The 21,204-nt window shown below is 28.3% G+C and overlaps 2 protein-coding genes across 3 annotated transcripts in view; one reads left to right on the plus strand and one right to left on the minus strand.

The window, feature by feature from the left end:
* The window catches only part of LOC105829987 (elongation of very long chain fatty acids protein AAEL008004), a 70,582-nt gene that overhangs the window by 21,592 nt on the left and 27,786 nt on the right, over window positions 1-21,204 (minus strand). The gene's annotated exons all lie outside the window — the stretch shown is intronic.
* LOC105833908 (elongation of very long chain fatty acids protein AAEL008004) overlaps window positions 6,149-21,204 on the plus strand; it is a 45,090-nt gene continuing 30,034 nt past the window's right edge. The window contains exon 1 of one of the 2 annotated variants that reach the window (XM_012676008.3): window positions 6,149-6,313. The gene's annotated coding sequence lies outside the window, so the exon portion shown is untranslated. Of the gene's footprint in view, window positions 6,314-18,712; window positions 19,939-21,204 lie in introns of those variants that run through there. The other variant, XM_012676007.3, reaches the window with a different exon arrangement.

Genomic DNA, 21,204 nt, shown 5'->3' on the forward strand with positions numbered 1-21,204 from the left:
ACAAAAAGAAACATTAATTTATTATCTAATTTTCTTTCTTCTTTAAAAATATTATACACATAAAAAAAGAAAAAAAGAAATACAATGTACATAACATACATAAATCTTCTTTAAAGTAATATGATATTGACACTGAAATATAACGAAATGTTGTCAGCTCTGACTCTTCTTCTTCTTCTTGGTTTTTTTTTCTTTAATTAGCATTAGAGATTGACGACATAGTTTGAAAAACAAAATTACAATTGTTAATAAATTATTAAATACTTTGACATTACATGTATCTCTCTCTCTCTCTCTTTCTCTCTCTCCCCATCTCTCCCCGTCTCTCCCCGTCTCTCCCCGTCTCTTCCCGTCTCTCCCCGTCTCGACCCGTCTCTCCTCGTCTCTCCCGGTCTCTCCCAGTCTCTACCCATCTCTCCCCGTCTCTCCCGGTCTCTCCCCGTCTCTCCCCGTCTCTCCCCGTCTCTCCCCGTGTCACCCCGTCTCTCCCTGTCTCTCCCGGTCTCTCCCCGTCTCTCCCCGTCTCTCCCCGTCTCTCCCTGTCTCTCCCGGTCTCTCTCCGTCTCTACCCGTCTCTCCCGATCTCTCCCGGTCTCTCCCCATCTCTCCCCGTCTCTCCCCGTCTCTCCCCGTCTCTCCCCGTCTCTCCCCGTCTCTCCCCGTCTCTCCCCGTCTCTCCCCGTGTCTCCCCGTCTCTCCCTGTCTCTCCCGGTCTCTCCCCGTCTCTCCCCGTCTCTCCCCGTCTCTCCCTGTCTCTCCCGGTCTCTCTCCGTCTCTCCCCGTCTCTCCCGGTCTCTCCCGTCTCTCCCCGTCTCGACCCGTCTCTCCCCGTCTCTCCCGGTCTCTCCCCGTCTCTCCCGGTCTCTCCCCGTCTCTTCCCGTCTCTCCTCGTCTCTTCCGGTATAGATAACCATTTATACAAATTTGACAGCTGTCAAAATTCAATCACAATGATTACTTTTGCAACACGAAGTGTGCGCAACGAGAGAACCAATCGGCATCGCGGAAAAGCGACAACAATACTTCGAGAGATGCGAGTATCGATGCCATGCTCTTTTTTAGAAAGGAAATCGTACCAATATGATTTATTTAAAAATTGTAAGGGAATAAAAATAAAATACAAACATTTTGAATAAATACATATTATATTCAATTATAATTTGTATTACAAACTAGAAAAAAGTATTTTTTTATTAAAAAATAATTAAATATTAAAATCACAAAAATAAAATTTTATTTTTAAAAACAACTTTGTAAGAAATTGATTTGAATCAGTTACATTAAACTTTGTACTAAACACTTTATACTAAAAAATATTTTTTTCTTTAAAAAATAAACATTGAAATTACAAAACTAAAATTTTGTTTTTAAAAATTTAACTAAACTTAAAAAATAAAATTGAATTACGGTTCGCACATTTCGTACTAAAAACTAAAAAAATATTTTTTACTTTGACAAATAACCATTAAGAAATAAACACTAGAAACTATGAAAATAAAATATTTGTAATAAAATATCTTTTAACAAAATTTTTAATAAAAAATCTGTTTTCCAATTAAAACAAGAAGTAAATGTAAATCTCTTTCTAGAACAAGCTTTTTCTTTAGTACACATTCTGTAAAAAAGAAGAGAAATTCCTAAATTATATCGGTACAATATAAGCAATTAATAAAAAACGATTTAGGAGACTAACCATATTTTTCACATTATGGTAATAAAATAGGTACAGAGTGAGATTATGTTTAAACTATGCCATATAAATATAGCAATTTTAATGTACTATAAAAATGATAAACAGCTTAATTAATATACTTATTGAAACTTTTTAAATACCTTATTTAAAATTGGATAAAACTTACTTCTAAAACCAGAAAAACCTTTACTTGCTTTTTATATTTAGACGCTTTTGTGCAGCAAAATGTACTTTCGTCTCCTAACTTAGTAGTGTTAGAAATATCTTGCATGATACATAGATTGCACTAATCGGGTTGTATAAAATATAAAAATGGTACAATTTAAGAGCCGGTACAATATCGGCAACTTTACCCTACATATGAATTTTTTTTATTATTATTATTGGTATTTTGCACTTGTTATTAATTAAATTAATGAACAAATTAAAGTCAGATCTACAAATATATTTGAAATGCTTTAAATAGAAATATGTGTCTTAAAAAATATTATAATCAATTAATCGAAAACTTAAAATTATATAAATTATTTTTTCAATTTACTATATGTAAAATATTAGGTAAATTTATAATTAAAATTCATAATTAATATTAAATAATTTATTATATAATAAATATTTAGAGATATATGACGCAAAAATATTTAAACACTTACGAAGAACTTCAGTCATCTTTGATTCACAATTTTTGTTGTTGTTTTTCTTTACTATTTGACGTTTTATAAAATAAAATAAAAAAACGATAACTTGGAAAACAACAATTAGATACGCAAGTAATGTCTCTTAAAACCATAGATGTAGGATATATAGAAAACTCGCGTTTGGCTATAGAAAGCTATACAAACTTTAGAAGACAGCATTCTTTTATGGTGTATCTTTTTCTGTCTATCAATACTTATTCTACGAATCAACGAAGGCTTCTTTTCCCCCACTATGTGTTGTTAAACAGAGAAGTGACTACATGAACATAGGCTCACTCTTTCTAAAGTTTGATCATGAGGAAACAAAAGAAACTTAAGAAATGCGAAGTCTATATATATTTAGTATAAAAGGAAAAGCTGGATTTATATCTTAACCCTAATAAATTAACACACAAAACTTCATTAAAATATTAAACAAATTTTGTAAACTGAGTAACAAAGAACCTATGATGTAAAAAGGAATGTGTTCACAGAAACTACTTTAAATGTATAATACCCTTCTGAATATTGATAATACCCAGAAACACATTTAAATTACGATGACAATAAATTTATGCTTAGATGGCATACATACGTAAAACGTCCTGTCATTATGACATTTTTTAGACATCATCATGTTTACAGTAAAATGCACAATTATTCCTAAATTATAATATAAAAATGTTACAATATGAAAGATTGTTATTACGTTCACCAAAATTTTAAGTAAAAAAAGATTTTGTTTTTAAAATATTTATGTCTCAATTTAAATTTGTCTAATTTTTTACAAATATTAATTATAAATTTTATTTTGCACAAAACTATTGCATTACGACAAATCATCATATTATTACAAAGTTTTTGTCAATTCACAAAATCATTATCGTGTAATTTATCTATCAAAGTGAATAGTGTAACATTATATTTAAAACTACTACAATGAACTACTACATGCTATGTTTTATATAACATTATATATAACAAGACATTGAACTTTTCACGTAAAACAATTTACAGTGATAACTGCTTTAGTCATCGCTCACTCAACACATTAGACTTTTCACTTAACGATTATGTCGTTAACGCAATTTAACCCGCCGTAAAATATACATACACGCGCACACGTGTGTGCAAATTATTTCTCAATGCAATATTCAATTACTACTGATAATGTAATTTTGAGCTGCAGATGAATTTTTACTCCTAAATTAGTGATTTATTTAATATCTAAAAGACACTCCATTTTATATAGATATTAATAATCAACATAAAATTTTTCTTTTATTAAAATCCCGCAAAGATGCTATTACAATACGTTCTGTTATTTTGTGTCGTCTAATTAATTCGATTTCACGACGTCGTAAACACATCTAGCGCTATTGCTGCAACTGGAAAGGTCCTCGGTAGATTTCACATTTAGTAGATTTACCTCGGTAAGTAAATGAAAATGTCAAAAAGTCACGGTTTATGCATACATGGTTCGCTTATCTCGTCGCGCGATTTATGAGAATCGCGAAGGTACAACGATATTTACTACATATCTAACGAAATATCTTTGCCTTATTTTAACCTTATTTTAATGTTGCGCATTATTCGAACAAAACGTCTCTGTGAACGGCGTATATCATTCATATGAATATTTATTAAATGCATATCACATTTTTGCTGCGATTGTAAATTATGTTTTCGTAACAGAACTTAATCAATTAAGCAATAAGATCATTAATATTAACTAGTGCATTGTGGCTGTTAAAAAATTGTTTTAAATTATGTTAAGCGCAATCCTTTCTTTTTTATAATAAAATTAATTCTTCAAATATATATTATTTACATTGCATATATTTATAATAATATGTGCATTAGCATGTGCGTGATTAAAAATATATATTTATAAAGTTCATAAATTTAAGCTTTGTATATATTGCGTAAACTAAAAAGAAGTTACAAGCGTAGAGTTTGATTAAAAAAATAAAGATTACATAAATAAAAAATAAAGATTAATAAGAAAATTAAGCTTATTATAAATCTATCATATATGTCTTTGTAATATTTTTTTTGAATATTGAAAACATTTTAGACTTTGACCAAGATGTACAAATGATTAAAACTTTAATTTCTTTTAAATAACAATAAATAAATGAACATTTTAAAACCAAATTACAATTTTCACTTTTACTTTGATTAGAATTCTTTCTTACAAAAAAATCCATTTTTTTATTATCAGAGGAAATAAAATAAGCACAATTGTACTGAGCAACCACCGCGCGCCATAAATGCATTGTTTGTCAATCATGCAACATCTGTAATAACCATTTATTAACGTGTTTATTAGAAACTCAGATGTGTAAAAATATTTGACGTCACTAATGATAAAATACAAAAGCACATATACTTATCAGTAATCTAATATGGCCTTACGTCAAAAGAAAATAACATTAAACCAATTTATTTTTATCATCATTTATCAATAAAAATAATTCCAACAAATAATTCTAACGAAAAGTATATACGCAAGCATAAGCGCATTTGTAACGAATAATAATCCTTTGAATAATTCAAATAAATTATGCTAGTACTCACAATAAAAAAAAATTTGAAAAAAAAGGCATTACAACAGAAAATTAGTTTCCACTTTTTTTTGCATGCGTTTAAGAGTAAACGCAGAAAAATAAATATGGATTAAGAAAATTCTGCGAATATGTACATACGTCACGTTCATGCGAGTATATAATCGTCATGATTAGAACAATTAAGGGCTCATAACAGATTTGCAATCATATATTATAATTGTGCAATTACGTTATTGTCACTATCGGTCTAAGAATTATTGACATTTATGTATTTGCACACCTGACAATCAAAAAAATATAAATACCAGACATTAAAAGTTAGTTTTAAGTTAGCAAGCGATTGCTTTTTGTAAGAGATTGTAAACCCTGAGAGAATACAATAAAGAATTTATATATATATGCGTGCGTGTGTGTGTGTGTGTGTGTGTGTGTGTGTGTGTGTGTACTACATTAAGAAAATTATTTATTAAGATAAAAAAATGTTATTTAATTTTAAAAAAATTATTTATTTATAACACCTTCTAACAAAGTATTTGTTCGAAACAATTAATATATTATGTTAATTAAAAAAATGTTCTTTAAATTGAAAAAAGGTATATACTTAACAAAAAAAGTAAATAATTATATTAAACAAGTTTTAAGTATAAAAAATTTATTAATTGAAATGTTTATTTGTCAAAAAAATTTCTTATTAAATTTAAAAGAATAATATCTAAAATTAAATACATTTATTTAATTTTTAAAATGTTATATATATATATATGTATAAGAGTCTAAATATTTTTTAGATTGTTTCAAATTAATATAATATTTAAAACAATCAAACAAAACATTTAGATCAATTATAAAATTGTTAGACACATTTATGGTAGAACAGTATTTAATATGTACTGTCAAAATGTTTTATTTACTATTATTTACTATTATTTCGGAACATGGAAAAAACTAGTTTAAGAATATTAACAAGATATATATATATATATATATATATATATATATATATATAAGTGTACTATAGCGGAATTAAGTAGAATTTTTAGTTATTATTAATATAATTGAACTCGAAGTTTTAGAACTAGAATACTTTTCTAGTTGAATCTACAAAACTACTAGTTATATTCACTAAACTAGTTATATTTCTTAGACGTTAGCATCGTCACAATTCTAATTAATTACATGAACTACGTACATCACCTCAGCGCACCCTGGCAGTTCTATTATTCTACGAGTCGACAAGAGTGGAGCAAACGCATTTTTGTTTTGTGTCGTGTGTGTTGTATTCTGAAGTGGATCACAAAGTGATATTTTATATAGTTCAGAAAACTTCTTTTCTTCGTTAATACAATTTTTTAAATATATTAAAATTTGTTAAGGTTTGTATCACATTTAATTTAAATTTCTGTAGTTATTGCAACTACCGATTAGATTAGATATAATCTGGTTCATACATGAGGCGCGTGTACAGCATATCTCATACATGAAATAAAGTGCGTCCGAAGAACTCTAAACTTGCTCTAAACTTGTAGATTATTCTGAAAACTTTTTTTTACTTTTCTTTATTATTAATTAAATAGTCTTGATAATGTTGTATTATTACCAGAATATTTAAATACATTTAACAAAAAAAAATTATTAAATCAACTAGAAATTCAAATATTCAACAGATAAAAAATTACTAATAATAATCATGCGGTAATTCTTACAAAATTTCTAATTCGTCCGTTTTTTAAAGACTAATTAAATCTATTTTTATTACTGCAATAAGATTTTTTTAAATATCGTATTGCTCCTTTAAATTTATAAATTACACGGTATGATTATATATTTGAATTTGAAAAGAACTCTTTATTAAAACAAAACTATAATTTTTTACTATAAATAAATTATTTATTTATATTTACAAACAATTTATTTAAATCTTGCTTAATTTTTAAACAAATAAACTTTTATATAATAATTTTTATTTAAAAAAATTTTTTTTTTTATATTATTCTTCTACATTACAACATTTTAAATCAACAAAATCTTTTTTTTATTAAAAGACTCAAATTTAAAAAATTACTTCATATATTTAAAAAATATTTTTTTGTACAAATGTTTTCTTAAATCTAACAAATAATTCTTTTACTTTAAGAAACACATTCAAAGAAATACATTTGTTTTGTTTAAACTAACATTTTTCTCAACGTACGATAGACAGATTATTTCTTTATTTATAAAAAAGAAATTACATATGACACAACTTAGAAGAATCAAAGCAAAAATTTTACAGCCTACACAGCATACACAGCATAAATAACGGTTGCAATGCGGCAGGCGCATAATTTGCTGCATGGCAAGGTATGCCTTAATTCATTGTAAATGTAATATAAATTTAGTGATAAAAAAACGAATGTAATTGTTACGTTTGACCTGACTAGCCCCAATTATATTTGATAAATAACGCACTATTGTTTGTGCGTTATTTATTAAATATAATTGAGGCCAGTCAGGTCAAACGTAACAATTACATTAGTTTTTTCTTTTATAATCACTGGCGAATAAAGGATCAATTTATTGTTTAGTAATCAACTTTATAAATATAAACTTTTAATATCTCTATTATCAAAAAAAAGCAAAATATAATTTCATATCTATTAATATATATGTTTTTTTTTAATAATTGACACTATTTGTTAAAATTTCTTAAGATTTATTACTTTATCTAAAAATATATTTGAAACTATTATAATTATATATTAATTAATAATTGCACAAACATAATGTCTCTTTATATTTATTTCTGGAAAAAAGAATTTATATAAAATTTTTGATAAAACAAAGTAAAATATAAAATATCTATTAATGCCTGAAATATTTATCAAAAATAAATAAAATTTAATTTTTATTATACTTTAAAATGTCGCAACAGACTAATCTTATTTCTATTTTATCAACAACTTAATTAATTATAGTTTAATTAATTATAGTTTTTTTTAGAGCCAAGAAACAAACTGTAATAATGGGACTTCTTACATAATAAAGTACGCCTTTAGTAGTTCTCATACAAATTTTATTAGAGTGATTTTGTTAAAAAATTCCCCTGCTCGTCATGTAGTCATAATTCCGGGGTGACAATAATTTCTTCTTCCCTATTCAACCAAAATACAAAAACCAAACAAGCATCTTAAAAATGAATAAAGGTGGAGGGCCGATAAGCCACGATTTCAGTCCCCTTTTGATTTTATTGTATACATATTATCAAAAATAATTTTTTACTAATACATAAAACACTAAATTGAGCTGTTTTCAGCTTAAACGAACATGTTCAACATGGTCGTTATCTTGTTTAAACATAAAAATTCGTATTTGTGATTATTTTGTGCAGTACTACACAACTTGCCTGAAAATCGTGGATATTATATTGGAAAATCATGAACATCATAATCTAAAATAATTTTTGTAAAATTTCTTTACTACAAGTGACAATTTTGACGATGTATATTTATTTTAAAAAATTATTTATTTCACATACTTTTGACAGTGATTTTATTATTCAAAGGAACGTCTTAGCACTTTAACGGTTCCAAATATACTATAAGAATATGTAAAGTACTTGAATACTTGAAAAAAAAAAATACTTGGACAGATGCCCTTATGACAAAGATGCTGTTTGGTTTTTGTATTTCGGTTGAACAAAAAAAGAAATCATTGTCACCGCTAAATCATTCAGCACGGCTAAATAGACGTGGAGGAGGGATGAGAGATTTTTTAAACAAAATTATTGTAATAAAATTTGCACAAGAACTACAAAAGATGTACTTTATTATGCAAAAAGTCCCATTTTTATAGTTTATTTCTTGGCTCTAAAAAACAAAATCGTGAAAAATGTCTTTTCTTTATGCCTTCAAACATATATGACTTGTCAATTATTCATTACTTTATTCTTTACTTTTAATCAGGTCAGAGTCAAAATATTATTTTGACTAAGGTATTTACCAAGCTTACAGTTTTTTAATTTCTTAACTTTTAGTATTGTATAGTCAAAATGTTAGAGTATTGAAATTAATATTAAATACATCATATTGTCGGATTTTGAAAATAATTTTAAATTTAAAAACCGTTGGAAGATTTTATTAGGATATTTTTATTATGCATGTGTTTTATGAGATGAGATATTTAAAAAGTTCCCGATCTTTGTCTTTAGAATTTTTAGAGGCTTATCATTTATTTAGCTTTTTTTATAATTTTTAAAACTTATATATAATTTATGTCTTGTTTATTTTAAATAACTTTTTTCTCATTTAATGTGTCTACTATTTTCTTCGAAATTCTCTTCTTTTTAAGTAATACATCATTTCCAACACCGTTTTCATCACTTAAAAAAATGATTTATTGATGTAGACAGATTTTCTTATTTCTCATAATCAAAATTTATTATTAATTTTTAAATTTACTAGAATTTTAACTGTCACATATAGAAATTGTAAATTCTGTTTCTTTTAGTTAAATTGATTAAATGCAAAACATATGCGTATTATAGTATTGATAGTCATTTATTTAGCTCAATCAATTTTTTCACGGATAATTTTTGCTGTAAAAATAATTTTTTAAGAGATTTTAAAAAATAGTTATCAAATACATATTTATCATATATAAGTCCACTTGCAAACTTTCTTGGTATCTTTAATTGTATCGAATTTTTGACCTTTCAACATTAAACTTTTGTTTATTTAACTTTATTTCTTAGATACATATAATACAATCTATCCATCCATCTATCCACTTTGTAAAAAGGAGATGTTATTGATATTGTTGTCGCTTTTCCAAGATACTAATTGGCTGTCTTGCTATCTCGTCCATTCACTTTATAAAAAGGAGATGTTATTGATGTTGTCGCTTTTCCGAGATGCTAATTGACTGTCTCGCTATCTCATTGTCAAGTGCATTGTGACTGGCTTCACTTCGTGTCATTTCCAGCTGTCAAACTATCAATTTTGGTAGTTATAATTATCGTTGCAATTTATTTTTAAAAGGTAAAAAAAACAAAAAGGTAAATCGCGCGCGCGAAGCGCGCTTCTGTAGTGTCTAGTAATAATAAAACCGAAGAAAAAGCATTAATAAATATAATAATGTCTTTCCGCGTATAAATTAATGACTGTAAATACGTTACACGCATAATACGTTGCAATTTCTTTGATGAAGATAAAATTGTATAATTGATTACATCAAAACATCTTAATTAATTAATCTTAGATTGATTATTATTAAACAAAAATAATTGTATATTCATATTTATACATATAATTTAGAATTATCAATCATAATGTTAAAGATTACAATCAAATAGAATATACAACAATACAAATAAAATAAAAGAGTTCAAGGAATATTTTATCGTGTTTCTTTGTATGAACTGACGTAAAACAAATTGACGTAATTTCATTCAAATAATTGAAAGGTTAATAGATATTCTTCGAAATAGCAATAATATATGAATCTTTGTTTTTACATCATACTTTAGTATTTCCACAAATTATTCGTAAATCCCCGTATTGTTTTAATGCAGAAGATATATTTTATATAAATTTATTATAATAAAAAACTACTTATTCACTTAAGCCTTAACTTTACAAATTTTTTATAAACAAAAGGAAAATATAGCTGAATCGTATTTATTATAAAGACCATACTTTTTTCTATTTTCTTCCGTTTTTTTTTTCACAAAAAATTTGCAAAATTCTCACTTTGATACAAGTACTATGTGCTTTGTTAAATGGACTACACAAAGTTAATCCACTTTGTTAATATAAATTATTTTGTATTTAACTGTAAACCCGATATTATCGTACTTTGAAATGTAATATTTATCAATAAATACATAAACAACAATGAGTTAAAAAAAAAATAAAAAATCACGTGTTATATAAAAATAAATAAAATAAAAATTATAAATATTATATAAATTATTACATAAACTTTGATAGAAATAAAGTTTACCTTTAAATTATTTAACTATTAACTATTTCACACAGAAATGAGTAAAAAAACTTATATGCGTTTTCATTGCGTGTTTAATCAGCGTTCTCCGACTATGTAATCTGTTTCTATTTGGTAATATTGAAAATAATCTGATGGCAGATCAAAACGTTTATTCATTATAATTAAAGTCAAAATATATTCCTTGCATTAAGATCTGGTAGTGGCTCATTAACCTCCTATTCATTAATTATTGTTTTTTATCATTAAAGTGTAATATATTAAAGTACATAATTTTTAAATTATTTAAATTTTCTTAATTTAATTATTTGAATTATTTATCGATTTTACTAACAAAATACATCGTGAAGTTGCTTTAGTTTAAATCACTCAATGCATATTTTTTATGCAACCAAAAAATTAACAGTAAAATGCTTCTACAGAAAGTCCTTCGTTTCTGTTTCAAAATTCAAGGATTCAAAAGCTTTCAAAAAATCAATTCCTGAAAAAATTTATTGCATCATGCTTTTGAAATAAAATACAGCCAATTATCCGAAATAAATTGTTACTATCGTGACTATGAGTAGGAATGCTTTCTACAGTAATCACAGTCGAATAATTTTAAATAATTATTATATTGAATCATATAATTTCTTATAAAAGAATGAACTTGCTATTGGGCGAGACACTATTAAGAATGCGTGAAATTTTGTCATACGATTAAATTTTATTAATGATTTTACGTATATATTATTATACGTATTAAATTCCAGAATACAAGAATACGGAAATACTCTTGATTGCCACATAACAGGTTTTACCCATCTTAAAAAGAATATTAGCAATGTAAAGTATACATTAATTTTGCCAAAGACTGTTGCCAGTATATTCATGTAGTCGAATCTTACTTTAAGATTGACGTAAGTAATATCTCAAAATGGTAATACGATTCTGGTTGGTTCACATCTTAAGATAATATTTAAAATAATCTTAGAAATAAAAATTGATTACGATACCAACCCGTATCTGTATCCGTTGTAAGCTAATATTCTTGTAACTCTATAAAGAAATAATTAACTTTATTTAACTATATATTAATTATAATGTAATTATTTATTTGATTCAAAATATTTTAGACTTCTCCATCGAGTAGTAGTTCACAAGATACTAAAGATTTTTAAAGATAATTAATACTTTCGATTCACTCATTGATCGCTATGCCAATTAAATGTGTAATCCAATATATTTTATCAAGCAAAATAAATTTGCTATGCATGTTTATAATAATAAGTTAAAATAAATATATTATGTGCAAATAAAAGAATAATCTATATAATCTATCAAAGTTTTCAATTTTTGTTATTAAATTGCAAGGAAATTGATTTATAAAATTAGTAATTTTTTTTTCTTCCGGTTGAGTGATATATATTTTTAAATTTCTGTAGCAGAATTTTCCAACAACTTGTATAATTAAATGTTTTTATTATAAAGAAGCAAATAAATGTAATATAAATTAAAAACTATATACTATTATTTACGTATCAGCTTTTTACTTCTTTATATTGCGCCACGTGCATGTAAATTAATTAATTTTTTGTATAACTGTTTTGCACGATTCATAATAATTAATTAGTTCTTTTGATACATTTTTCTTCCGAGAAAATAATTGTTCAAAGAATAATAAATAACATAAAGTATAATTATTTCTACTTATTTATTAATTTAAAATAATATCCTGAGAAAAAGGAAGAGAGAAAAAGAAAGAAAAAGAATAAAAGAATACGAAATGACGTTTCGGAATTTCCACGATGTTAAATTTTTTTGAATGTATAAATTTCTAGAGCAGCAATAATTAATTTGTGTTTTTGCACAATGTTAAAACTGAATAACAGAATCACGATTATTAAACGATTAATCTATAGATAAGATGAAAGCAAGAACTTTACAAAATCCAAAACATAGCAAAACCACAAAAAAATCAAAAATTTTTAACAAATATAATTTTTTTAAGCTTCCTTATTTCTGCCACCTATCCCAAACCAAACATCTTGCATTTGTAGATCAATATGTAAATTCAAACAAATATAAACTTATCTAAAATAAGCTTTGCAATTATAATATTATCAAAATTATACAATTAAATTACATAACAAAATTGTATAATGTGTAGTTTTTTTGTATAACTTATAACAAATTATATTGGATTTCACAAGTACGCACCAGTGCACATTAAAACTGCTGTAAATTAATATATTTAATCTAAGTATAAAAATGACATATTATAATACATATCATTACCTTTTGTTATGTGTAAGTATGTACCACGGCTTTAATGTGCATCAGTGAGTTCAATCGAATTCGCTATTAGATAATTATTAATGATAAATTATCTTAAGATGAAAGAAAAGTTAAAATAAAAAAGAAAGAAAAATTTAGTTTGCATACAAATTTATTAATATTAAATAAAAAAATTATTTAAAAATATTAATATATTATAAATTTTTTTTTTAATTTGTTAGACGATCTCTTTAAAAGTATATTGTGCATTAAAATAATAAAGTATTAATAAAAGTTTGCATTTGTCACAAAATTATTAGCTGTTACACTAAACTAATTAGATTAGTATAAAAGATTTTTCAACTTTCTGTCAAAGAAAGGTGAAAACAAATTTTTAATAAAAGTAAAACCAAACTATTGTCCTCAACAAAACTATAATCCTTAGCATTTTTTGTTTCATATATTATTATTAGAAATTTTTCAATTCTATTTTCACAGAAAAATTTATTCGATTTTCTAACAGAAAATCTAAAATTCGTGATCTGATTTTTTTCGCAAAACTCGCGATTATGTATACAGCATAGACAAACAATAAAAATATTGACATGTTGTTCGTTCGATGACCTAGAATTGTTCGATGTTTCATTTCGGTTAAGTCGGTGACTGTAAATTGCAGAAATTGTGTCAACTGCAACGTCGCTCGTTTGGCTTCAATCGTGTGCTGCTGACAAACTACAATTTTCAATGCTCCATCATGCAGTAGGCGGATTGTTTTCTTACAATACCAAGTTCCAACATACCGAACATCACGTTGGTCGGTGCCCAGCAGGTTCTTGTCTGCTGTAGTTCTTCGCAAAATTCTTCGTAACCGTGCCTGACACACATTTAGTTATTCGCTGACAAACAGATTTTCCTACAGTACATTCGTACCGCACAATTGTCCTTGCCGACATTGAAACGTCTTGAATATTTTAGATTTTAGATTTTTCTTATAATATACAATCTTTCGATAAAAATGCACTTTTGTCTATCATCTCTGCCAAATACGACACGGCTTGAGAAAGTTGGTACAAACCGGTAAATAAAATTTTCATATCTTTTTCGGTCATTTCCGGAAAATCCAAAAGATCATTAGACGTTATACTTTAGAAAGAGAGTTTTCGGCAAAACTATCCTTTTACTTTGGCTATTGAAACTGAATAGCTACAAATATGCAAAGTTTTGGTTCTGGATATTGAATTTAAAAACGTACTGCAACCTCCTCGTGATAAACTATATGTCTTATAGGCTAACTGCAGACCTGGAAATATGTATTATTATATTATATATTATTATATTATAATTTTTCTTGGCAACTAAACATTGCAACACTGCAACAAGGCTAGTATGTAAGTTCAACATGACAACAATTGTCGTGCGCCGCAGCGCGATCGCCCAGCGCGTGAATTATTTTTAACCATGTTACACCACTTCGATTGATTTGAAAAAGATACGTGTTAAAGTAGAGAATCTAACAATATTTCGTGAAAATATAAAAGTGGTATCTCAGAAATAACACTCTAAAAAAAATTCATAAAGAATTCAAAAAATTTTTTATCGAATTTTTTTTAATCATAAAAATTACTTATTTTCTTAAACTTGTCTAAACGATGTTTACAACATATATTTTTTTCATTAAAATCGGTCCAATCGCTTTCGAGAAAAACCGCTTTTTTAATTTTTCTTTCTTTCTCCATAACTCCCCCAAAAATGCAATTTTGTAGTTAATTTTTGGGGAAGTTTTACACCTCAAGGGTGCCAACTAATAACATCAGCTGTTTCAATTGAGCTTGATTCAATTTGAGCTTAATTGGTGCGGGGGCAGATTTCACCTGCTTATTCCGCTATGCCCTTTGATATAATTTTCAATTAGCTAAAATTTTAATATTAATAAAAAATAAGATTTTATAGAATGTTAAAATAATGTTTTTCAATATCAACAAAAAATAGCTTAATAAACAATGTACAATTTATCGCTATAATTTTTTAAGTGCTAGAGTACGCTATACAAAGTAGTGTAGTTTCTTTGTTTGTCAAAACGTTATATGATGAAATTGCTACTTGTCCAATTTGCACTAACTTCTTGATCATTTGCCCGATGCAAGATTGCATCAAGTGTTTACTTACTCGTGTATAATAGAAATAAGTAAAGAATGCAATAATGTAGCTAAGAACAAAGAAAGTAACGGGCATTTTAAAGATACTGCTTTGTGATGTAACATTTAAAAGTTTAATAAACTGAGACAAAGGTATGTCAAAATTTATTTATAGGATATAATGTTTATTTCACTAAAATAAGTTCTTATTTAAATAATGAGATAAAGTTTTATTTTTAGTAAATAAACCAATTTATGAAAAAATATGTATTCTATAGAAACATATCATCATTTTTTTATAACCAATAAATAATAAAAATGTTACAAATGACATTTGCTTTTGAATACTATATAATTTCTTTTTTCAATGTATAATTTATTAAAAATCGAAGTTTACGAAATATCTAACAATTTTACAATCTTCATACATGTATGAAACGTTAAAAAATATTTTATACAACTATTTTTTTTAATTTACTGCATTTTTTATCTAAAAAACATGCATTCAGTATATTACAACATTAAACGTCGTTATTTAAATCACAAAGACATAAAAAACTGAGTATGTAAGCAGTAAATAAGTTTTTTCTATTGTATTTTCACATATATTATAATACTGATCTTTTAAATGATCAATATTATAGTGCAAGGCGTAACGGTTAAATAATGAATTCAAGCTATGACGTTAATATATATTTTTTATAGATTTTGTCTTCATTTAACGTCAATGCAGATATAACTTAAATAAAGCAAGAATCTAGGAAATATGCATGTTGCGTAATTGTTGTGAGCTGACTCTAACACGTGGCGTCGAGCGCTTTCCGCGCGTGCCTTGCCGGACGTGCTTCCTCGGAAGACGGGCGGTCAGGACAATGAATCCCTGCTTTTAATTTTAATGAACTTTATTTGCTTCTTCTCTCACAATCTTATGTTCACTTTGTTTCACAATTTACTATTGAAAAGGACTGCTGAATCGTCCGGGTTTAGAACTTTAGTAATAGCAAGTACCGAATCGATGTTGCCGGCACAGAGAGAAAGCGTGTTCTGGTTCGGAAGGAAGTAGCTAAGCTCAGAGGGCTAGAGGAAAAACACTAGAGAAAACGAACTGCGCCGAGCAGCAAGAGAGCACGTGGAGGGGAGCTTAGGGCCTAAACTAGGGGCATGGAAAACGAGGAGAATGCGATTACTTATCCATCGACCGGCAAGAATTAGGCTGTGCTCCAAATTCCATCCGCCAGCACCGAAAACCCATAACCCACGTTACGTGAACTATATATATCCCAGCAAAAAACCGGAAAGCAAACTTAGTGAAAAACGCAACAATGCAAAAGGCATCTAAAAGACATTGAAGACGTTAGAATGCACATTTCTTAGAGTGCTCCCTAAATTCTTTCAAAATTTTGCAATATTTAAGAAAAAACTTACGAAATCTTACATAAAAACTGTCGATTCCTTACAAAAACAATTCTTTTTTTTTTTTAATATATTTTATTTGCCTGTATTGCTCCGATAAAAAATTTTTCATATAATTTCCTACAAAAGAATAAAAGAATGAACTTATAATACATCCACATTTACATTTACATATACAAGACAAATTTAAACATATATATAATGTGTCCATATATGTTCATACTAGTTTCTTTTTTTGTAAAATTTTTTACCACGGCATTATAAACTCAGCAACGAATTAATAATTTTAGTATTACATTCGAGTTATAACTGACACATAAAATCATCAATTCATATGCTGCACGAGACACGTTAAAATAAAATTAATGAATCTTTAATCCCATTAGCCTTTGTTTATATCTTTCAAAATTAATTAACTTTGGATGTGAACCAAGATCCCGATAGATCTCTAAATAAATATATTCGTGAATCATATCTCTCTGATTCGCTATTACGTCAACTATACTTTGCTGAAACTGTATGATTTATCCTCCTATAAATATTGGTAGGCAAAAGTAAACGTGCCTTAGTTACACGTCATTGAGAATTTTGACGAATTAATTTTTTAAGAGGAGCGGATAAACAAACGAATGGACTCTTAAGCCAAAGTCCAAGGACTAATTAGTTTATCTTGTATCCTTAATCATGATGCTACCGGGTACAAAAAGGAACCTTCTTGACCTCGGTTTTGAAATGCAACTCGTGTTCTGTCATTTGGTACTTCGCCCATCTCGACTTCAAGAAATAGTGAAGTCCGTCAATAAAATTAAATCTGACATTTGAAGTTTCATCTTGCTAAATATGATTTATAATACTTATATATTTTAACAAACAGGAGAAAAAAGTTTCAAGGTATCTCAAAATTACTAGACGTTTATTTGATACGTAGTTTTTAGTCTTAGGTACAAGTGTGTGTGTTAATTATGGAGATCGAATGCGCGCGTCATATACACGTCGTTTGCTTTTAATTCACAATTAAATCTTCCATTTTTTTCTGATATAACACTTTTTGTCTCTTCGAAATATTCTTGGTCGCAATGTAGGAAGGTGCACACTAAAAATAGATATAATCTATGCATTATAAAGATTATAATTATTGAAGATTTGTTTGTTATTGCAAAATCATTCCTTTTAATGAGAAATTAGATAAAAAGTAAACTTACAGATATATAATAAATAAAACGAAGCAAAAAAAGAGATTCTTGTAAGATATGAAGAGAAAAATGTATTGTCGAGGAAAAAAGGCTCATCAACAATTTCTGTCATGTAAACAGTTTCCTCCTAGAATTACAAACCTGAGCTCAGATACAAAAAGTAGCTATTAGCAGCAATATTATTGTTAACGTATATCAATATACATCAATATATATATTCTTAAGATATAATCTTTGGTTTCGGGCTTTTCCATTACGTTAATATTAATTTTAACGTAATTCGTATACTTTACATCGCTTTCTCGTTTTTATATCTCATTTGTTATAGTGGTTTTTACCAATTAAATTAAATTTTTTGTTAATATCATATAATAATTATATTTACTTGTATAAAATTACTTATAATAATGTTGTATTTATAATAATGTAACAATTAGCAGCAAGAAAAGTAATAGTGTTGCTTTCTTATATATTTTTATTTAAGATTGGTATCTTTCCAAAAGTCATTACCATAATGTTACTGTTTAAAAAATGTCAAGATTATTTTTGACAATATTTTTAATATTATTTTGCGTGCAATCATTATTAATTTAATTAAAAATTTCTATTAAAATAATATTACTAAAACTAAATAATATTTATTTTTCGTAATATTTACTTTTGTTCTTAAAATTTAATTTTTTCTAAAACATCTAGTTTATCTTTAATGATTCGATAAAAACTATTTGCATTTTGTTTTTAATTAATATAAGACTTTAATTTATTAAAAAACAATGTTACATGCCTATTTTTTATTGATATATTTTCTGTATTACACATTAACGATAAATATTGTATTATACACGTATAGGAACAATAAAAAAATAACTTTGTAAAACTGAGAACATTTAAATCATGGTAGAATTAAAATTAGCCGTCAATTTTCAAATAAAATTAACTATTTTCGCGTACGAGTAATAAAGAATGAATTACGATGACCTGTACTTTCTTTAATTTTATTGAAAACCGCTAAAGTAATCATTTGTACGCAAAAATAATATGAATGAGGAAAAAGTACGAGATCATTTGACAGCGACAACTGCCAAATTGTCAAAAACGAGGGAAGTGCGGAGGAAGTACGTGTACCCCTTGGCCTCGGCAGCCACGCGATCTTCGCATCCTCGACCGGAGGTGTAGCGGAGTTTGAAATGGCACGTGACCTTGGCCGAAGGATCTCACGCCCGTAGTCCGTCACCGTCGAGAAGATACCTTTCCACTTCCCCTCGGACGGCCACCTGAGTGAAGCGACCTTGACTGACCGCGGCGCGGAGTTCGCAGACGATCACCTAAGGCCTCGGTGTGCAGCCCCTCTCACATGAGCGCTTGGACCCCACTTAGGTTTACCAATACTTAAACCGCGGGCCCACCGCGCGGCGGACTATTCCCGCAGCATCGGCCGTTGGACCCATAAGCTCACGTACGCACGCCCTCGTCGCACGCGCGTACACGCGTCGCACACATCGGACACGCGCGCGATACCTAATAATCGCCCTTGGGATCGATTATAGTACTTGGTGTACGACTTTCGCGACCGCGTATGCGATCTCGCGGGACACATGTAGCATCCACATGTAAGTGTGCCTCGCTCGATCCTGACTCCCTCCCCCCCCTCTCCCGCGAGAGGAGGACCGCGTGACACAGTGAACGAGAGCCTCCCTTCGAAGTCTTCGCGACCCTTCGCCTGCCGGAAGAAGGGACTTCCCTCGCGATCGGCATCCAATCCAAGTGTCCATTTGCCGATCGACGAAGGCGTCCGTCCGGTACCGGACGCTGGATACGGGGAAGTACAGTGCGGAGAGTCAAGTGAGCGGGATCTCGGATGATTCGTCTGATGGGTAACTCGGTTTGATGCGGCGCCGCTGAATCACGCAGGGCACACGCATTTCGGTGATTTCGGTGGCAGAATAGCTACGCTACAGGAGTGGTGAAGTGCACAGTGCCGGCCAAGTTTCTTTTCTGATCTCGGCGCAGAGTGAGTGGAAGGTAAGCGCGTTTCGAAAACTTTGGGGTGGAGAGCGGAACGTTCGACCGAGCGCGAACGGTCGCTGGACGGCGACCGAAAACGAATTTCCGCGGCGAGAAATCGGGCCGACTCCTTAAACGGATCGGCGCGCGAGCCATAAAAACCTAAGCTGTGAAAAACTACGTGTGCGTGAGTTATCCTCGTATAAATTGTACAAATCAACTCTTCAAGAAAGATTAAACTATGTTATGAGGCAACGGACGAGAACACAGCTCAAAGAGCCAAATGATAGAAGACCATTGTGTATTACGGGAGGGAATATAAAAATGAATTTTTATTAGAAAAAGATCAGTATTTTCTCCTGTTTCGGGTCTTTTTCTTGAGTGACAAAAACCAGTGACGTTTACCATCGTCCATATAGCGCGGACTAATCTTTAGCTGAACTATTCATACCGAATCCGTGAAAAAAAGCCGTACGAAGGGTTAAGTTCATTTTGATATTAATGCATTTATATATACATTTTTTTTTTCAATTTAAATTTTATTAATAATTTTAATTTTTTTGAAATTTTTACTAAACTCTGCCAGGTAAAAAGTTTTATCATATAAAAACATTTATAAATACGTATAAAATATATCTATATACATTTATATTAGTTTCTTTTTTTTTGTAAAATTTTTGTTTAATATAAAAAAATAATAGTTATATTGAAATAACAAAAACCAAAATTAAAAGAATAATTTTTGCATTGCTTCTTTTACAAAAAGCCATGTATAAATATATTGCCCATGTATAATTAATTATATTACATGATCATAATATCATAATCATAAATATATATGATCGTACATGGGCAATTTTTTTTCTATATACTTTCTGTATCTTTTTAACATAAATTATTTCTATCGCTTGTATTATTTTATATGCAAAAATTTATTCAATATAAGATTTAAATTATTCTATTAATCAAAATAATTTTGTTGTCTAAATTATATTTATTGTCTAAATCGTATTCTCTGCTCGCACGCGTAATTTATAATCGATAAAATAAAATTAATTATCTTTTTTATGTGACTACACATTACATTTTGACATATATTTTAAAAAGATATTCAAAAATATTAATCACCGTTTTGAAATTAATTATCAGATTGCCATAATACTTTAATGTATTGCTCTGCCGAAAGTAAGTCATCGGTTGCATCTTGCGAAATTTTTATTATGTGCAATCTTTCTCGCATACAGTGTGATGTTTTAACAACAAGAAAGATCCATTTATTAAAAT

The sequence above is a fragment of the Monomorium pharaonis genome, chromosome 9 (genome assembly GCF_013373865.1).
Source record: "Monomorium pharaonis isolate MP-MQ-018 chromosome 9, ASM1337386v2, whole genome shotgun sequence".
Classification (NCBI taxonomy): domain Eukaryota; kingdom Metazoa; phylum Arthropoda; class Insecta; order Hymenoptera; family Formicidae; genus Monomorium; species Monomorium pharaonis.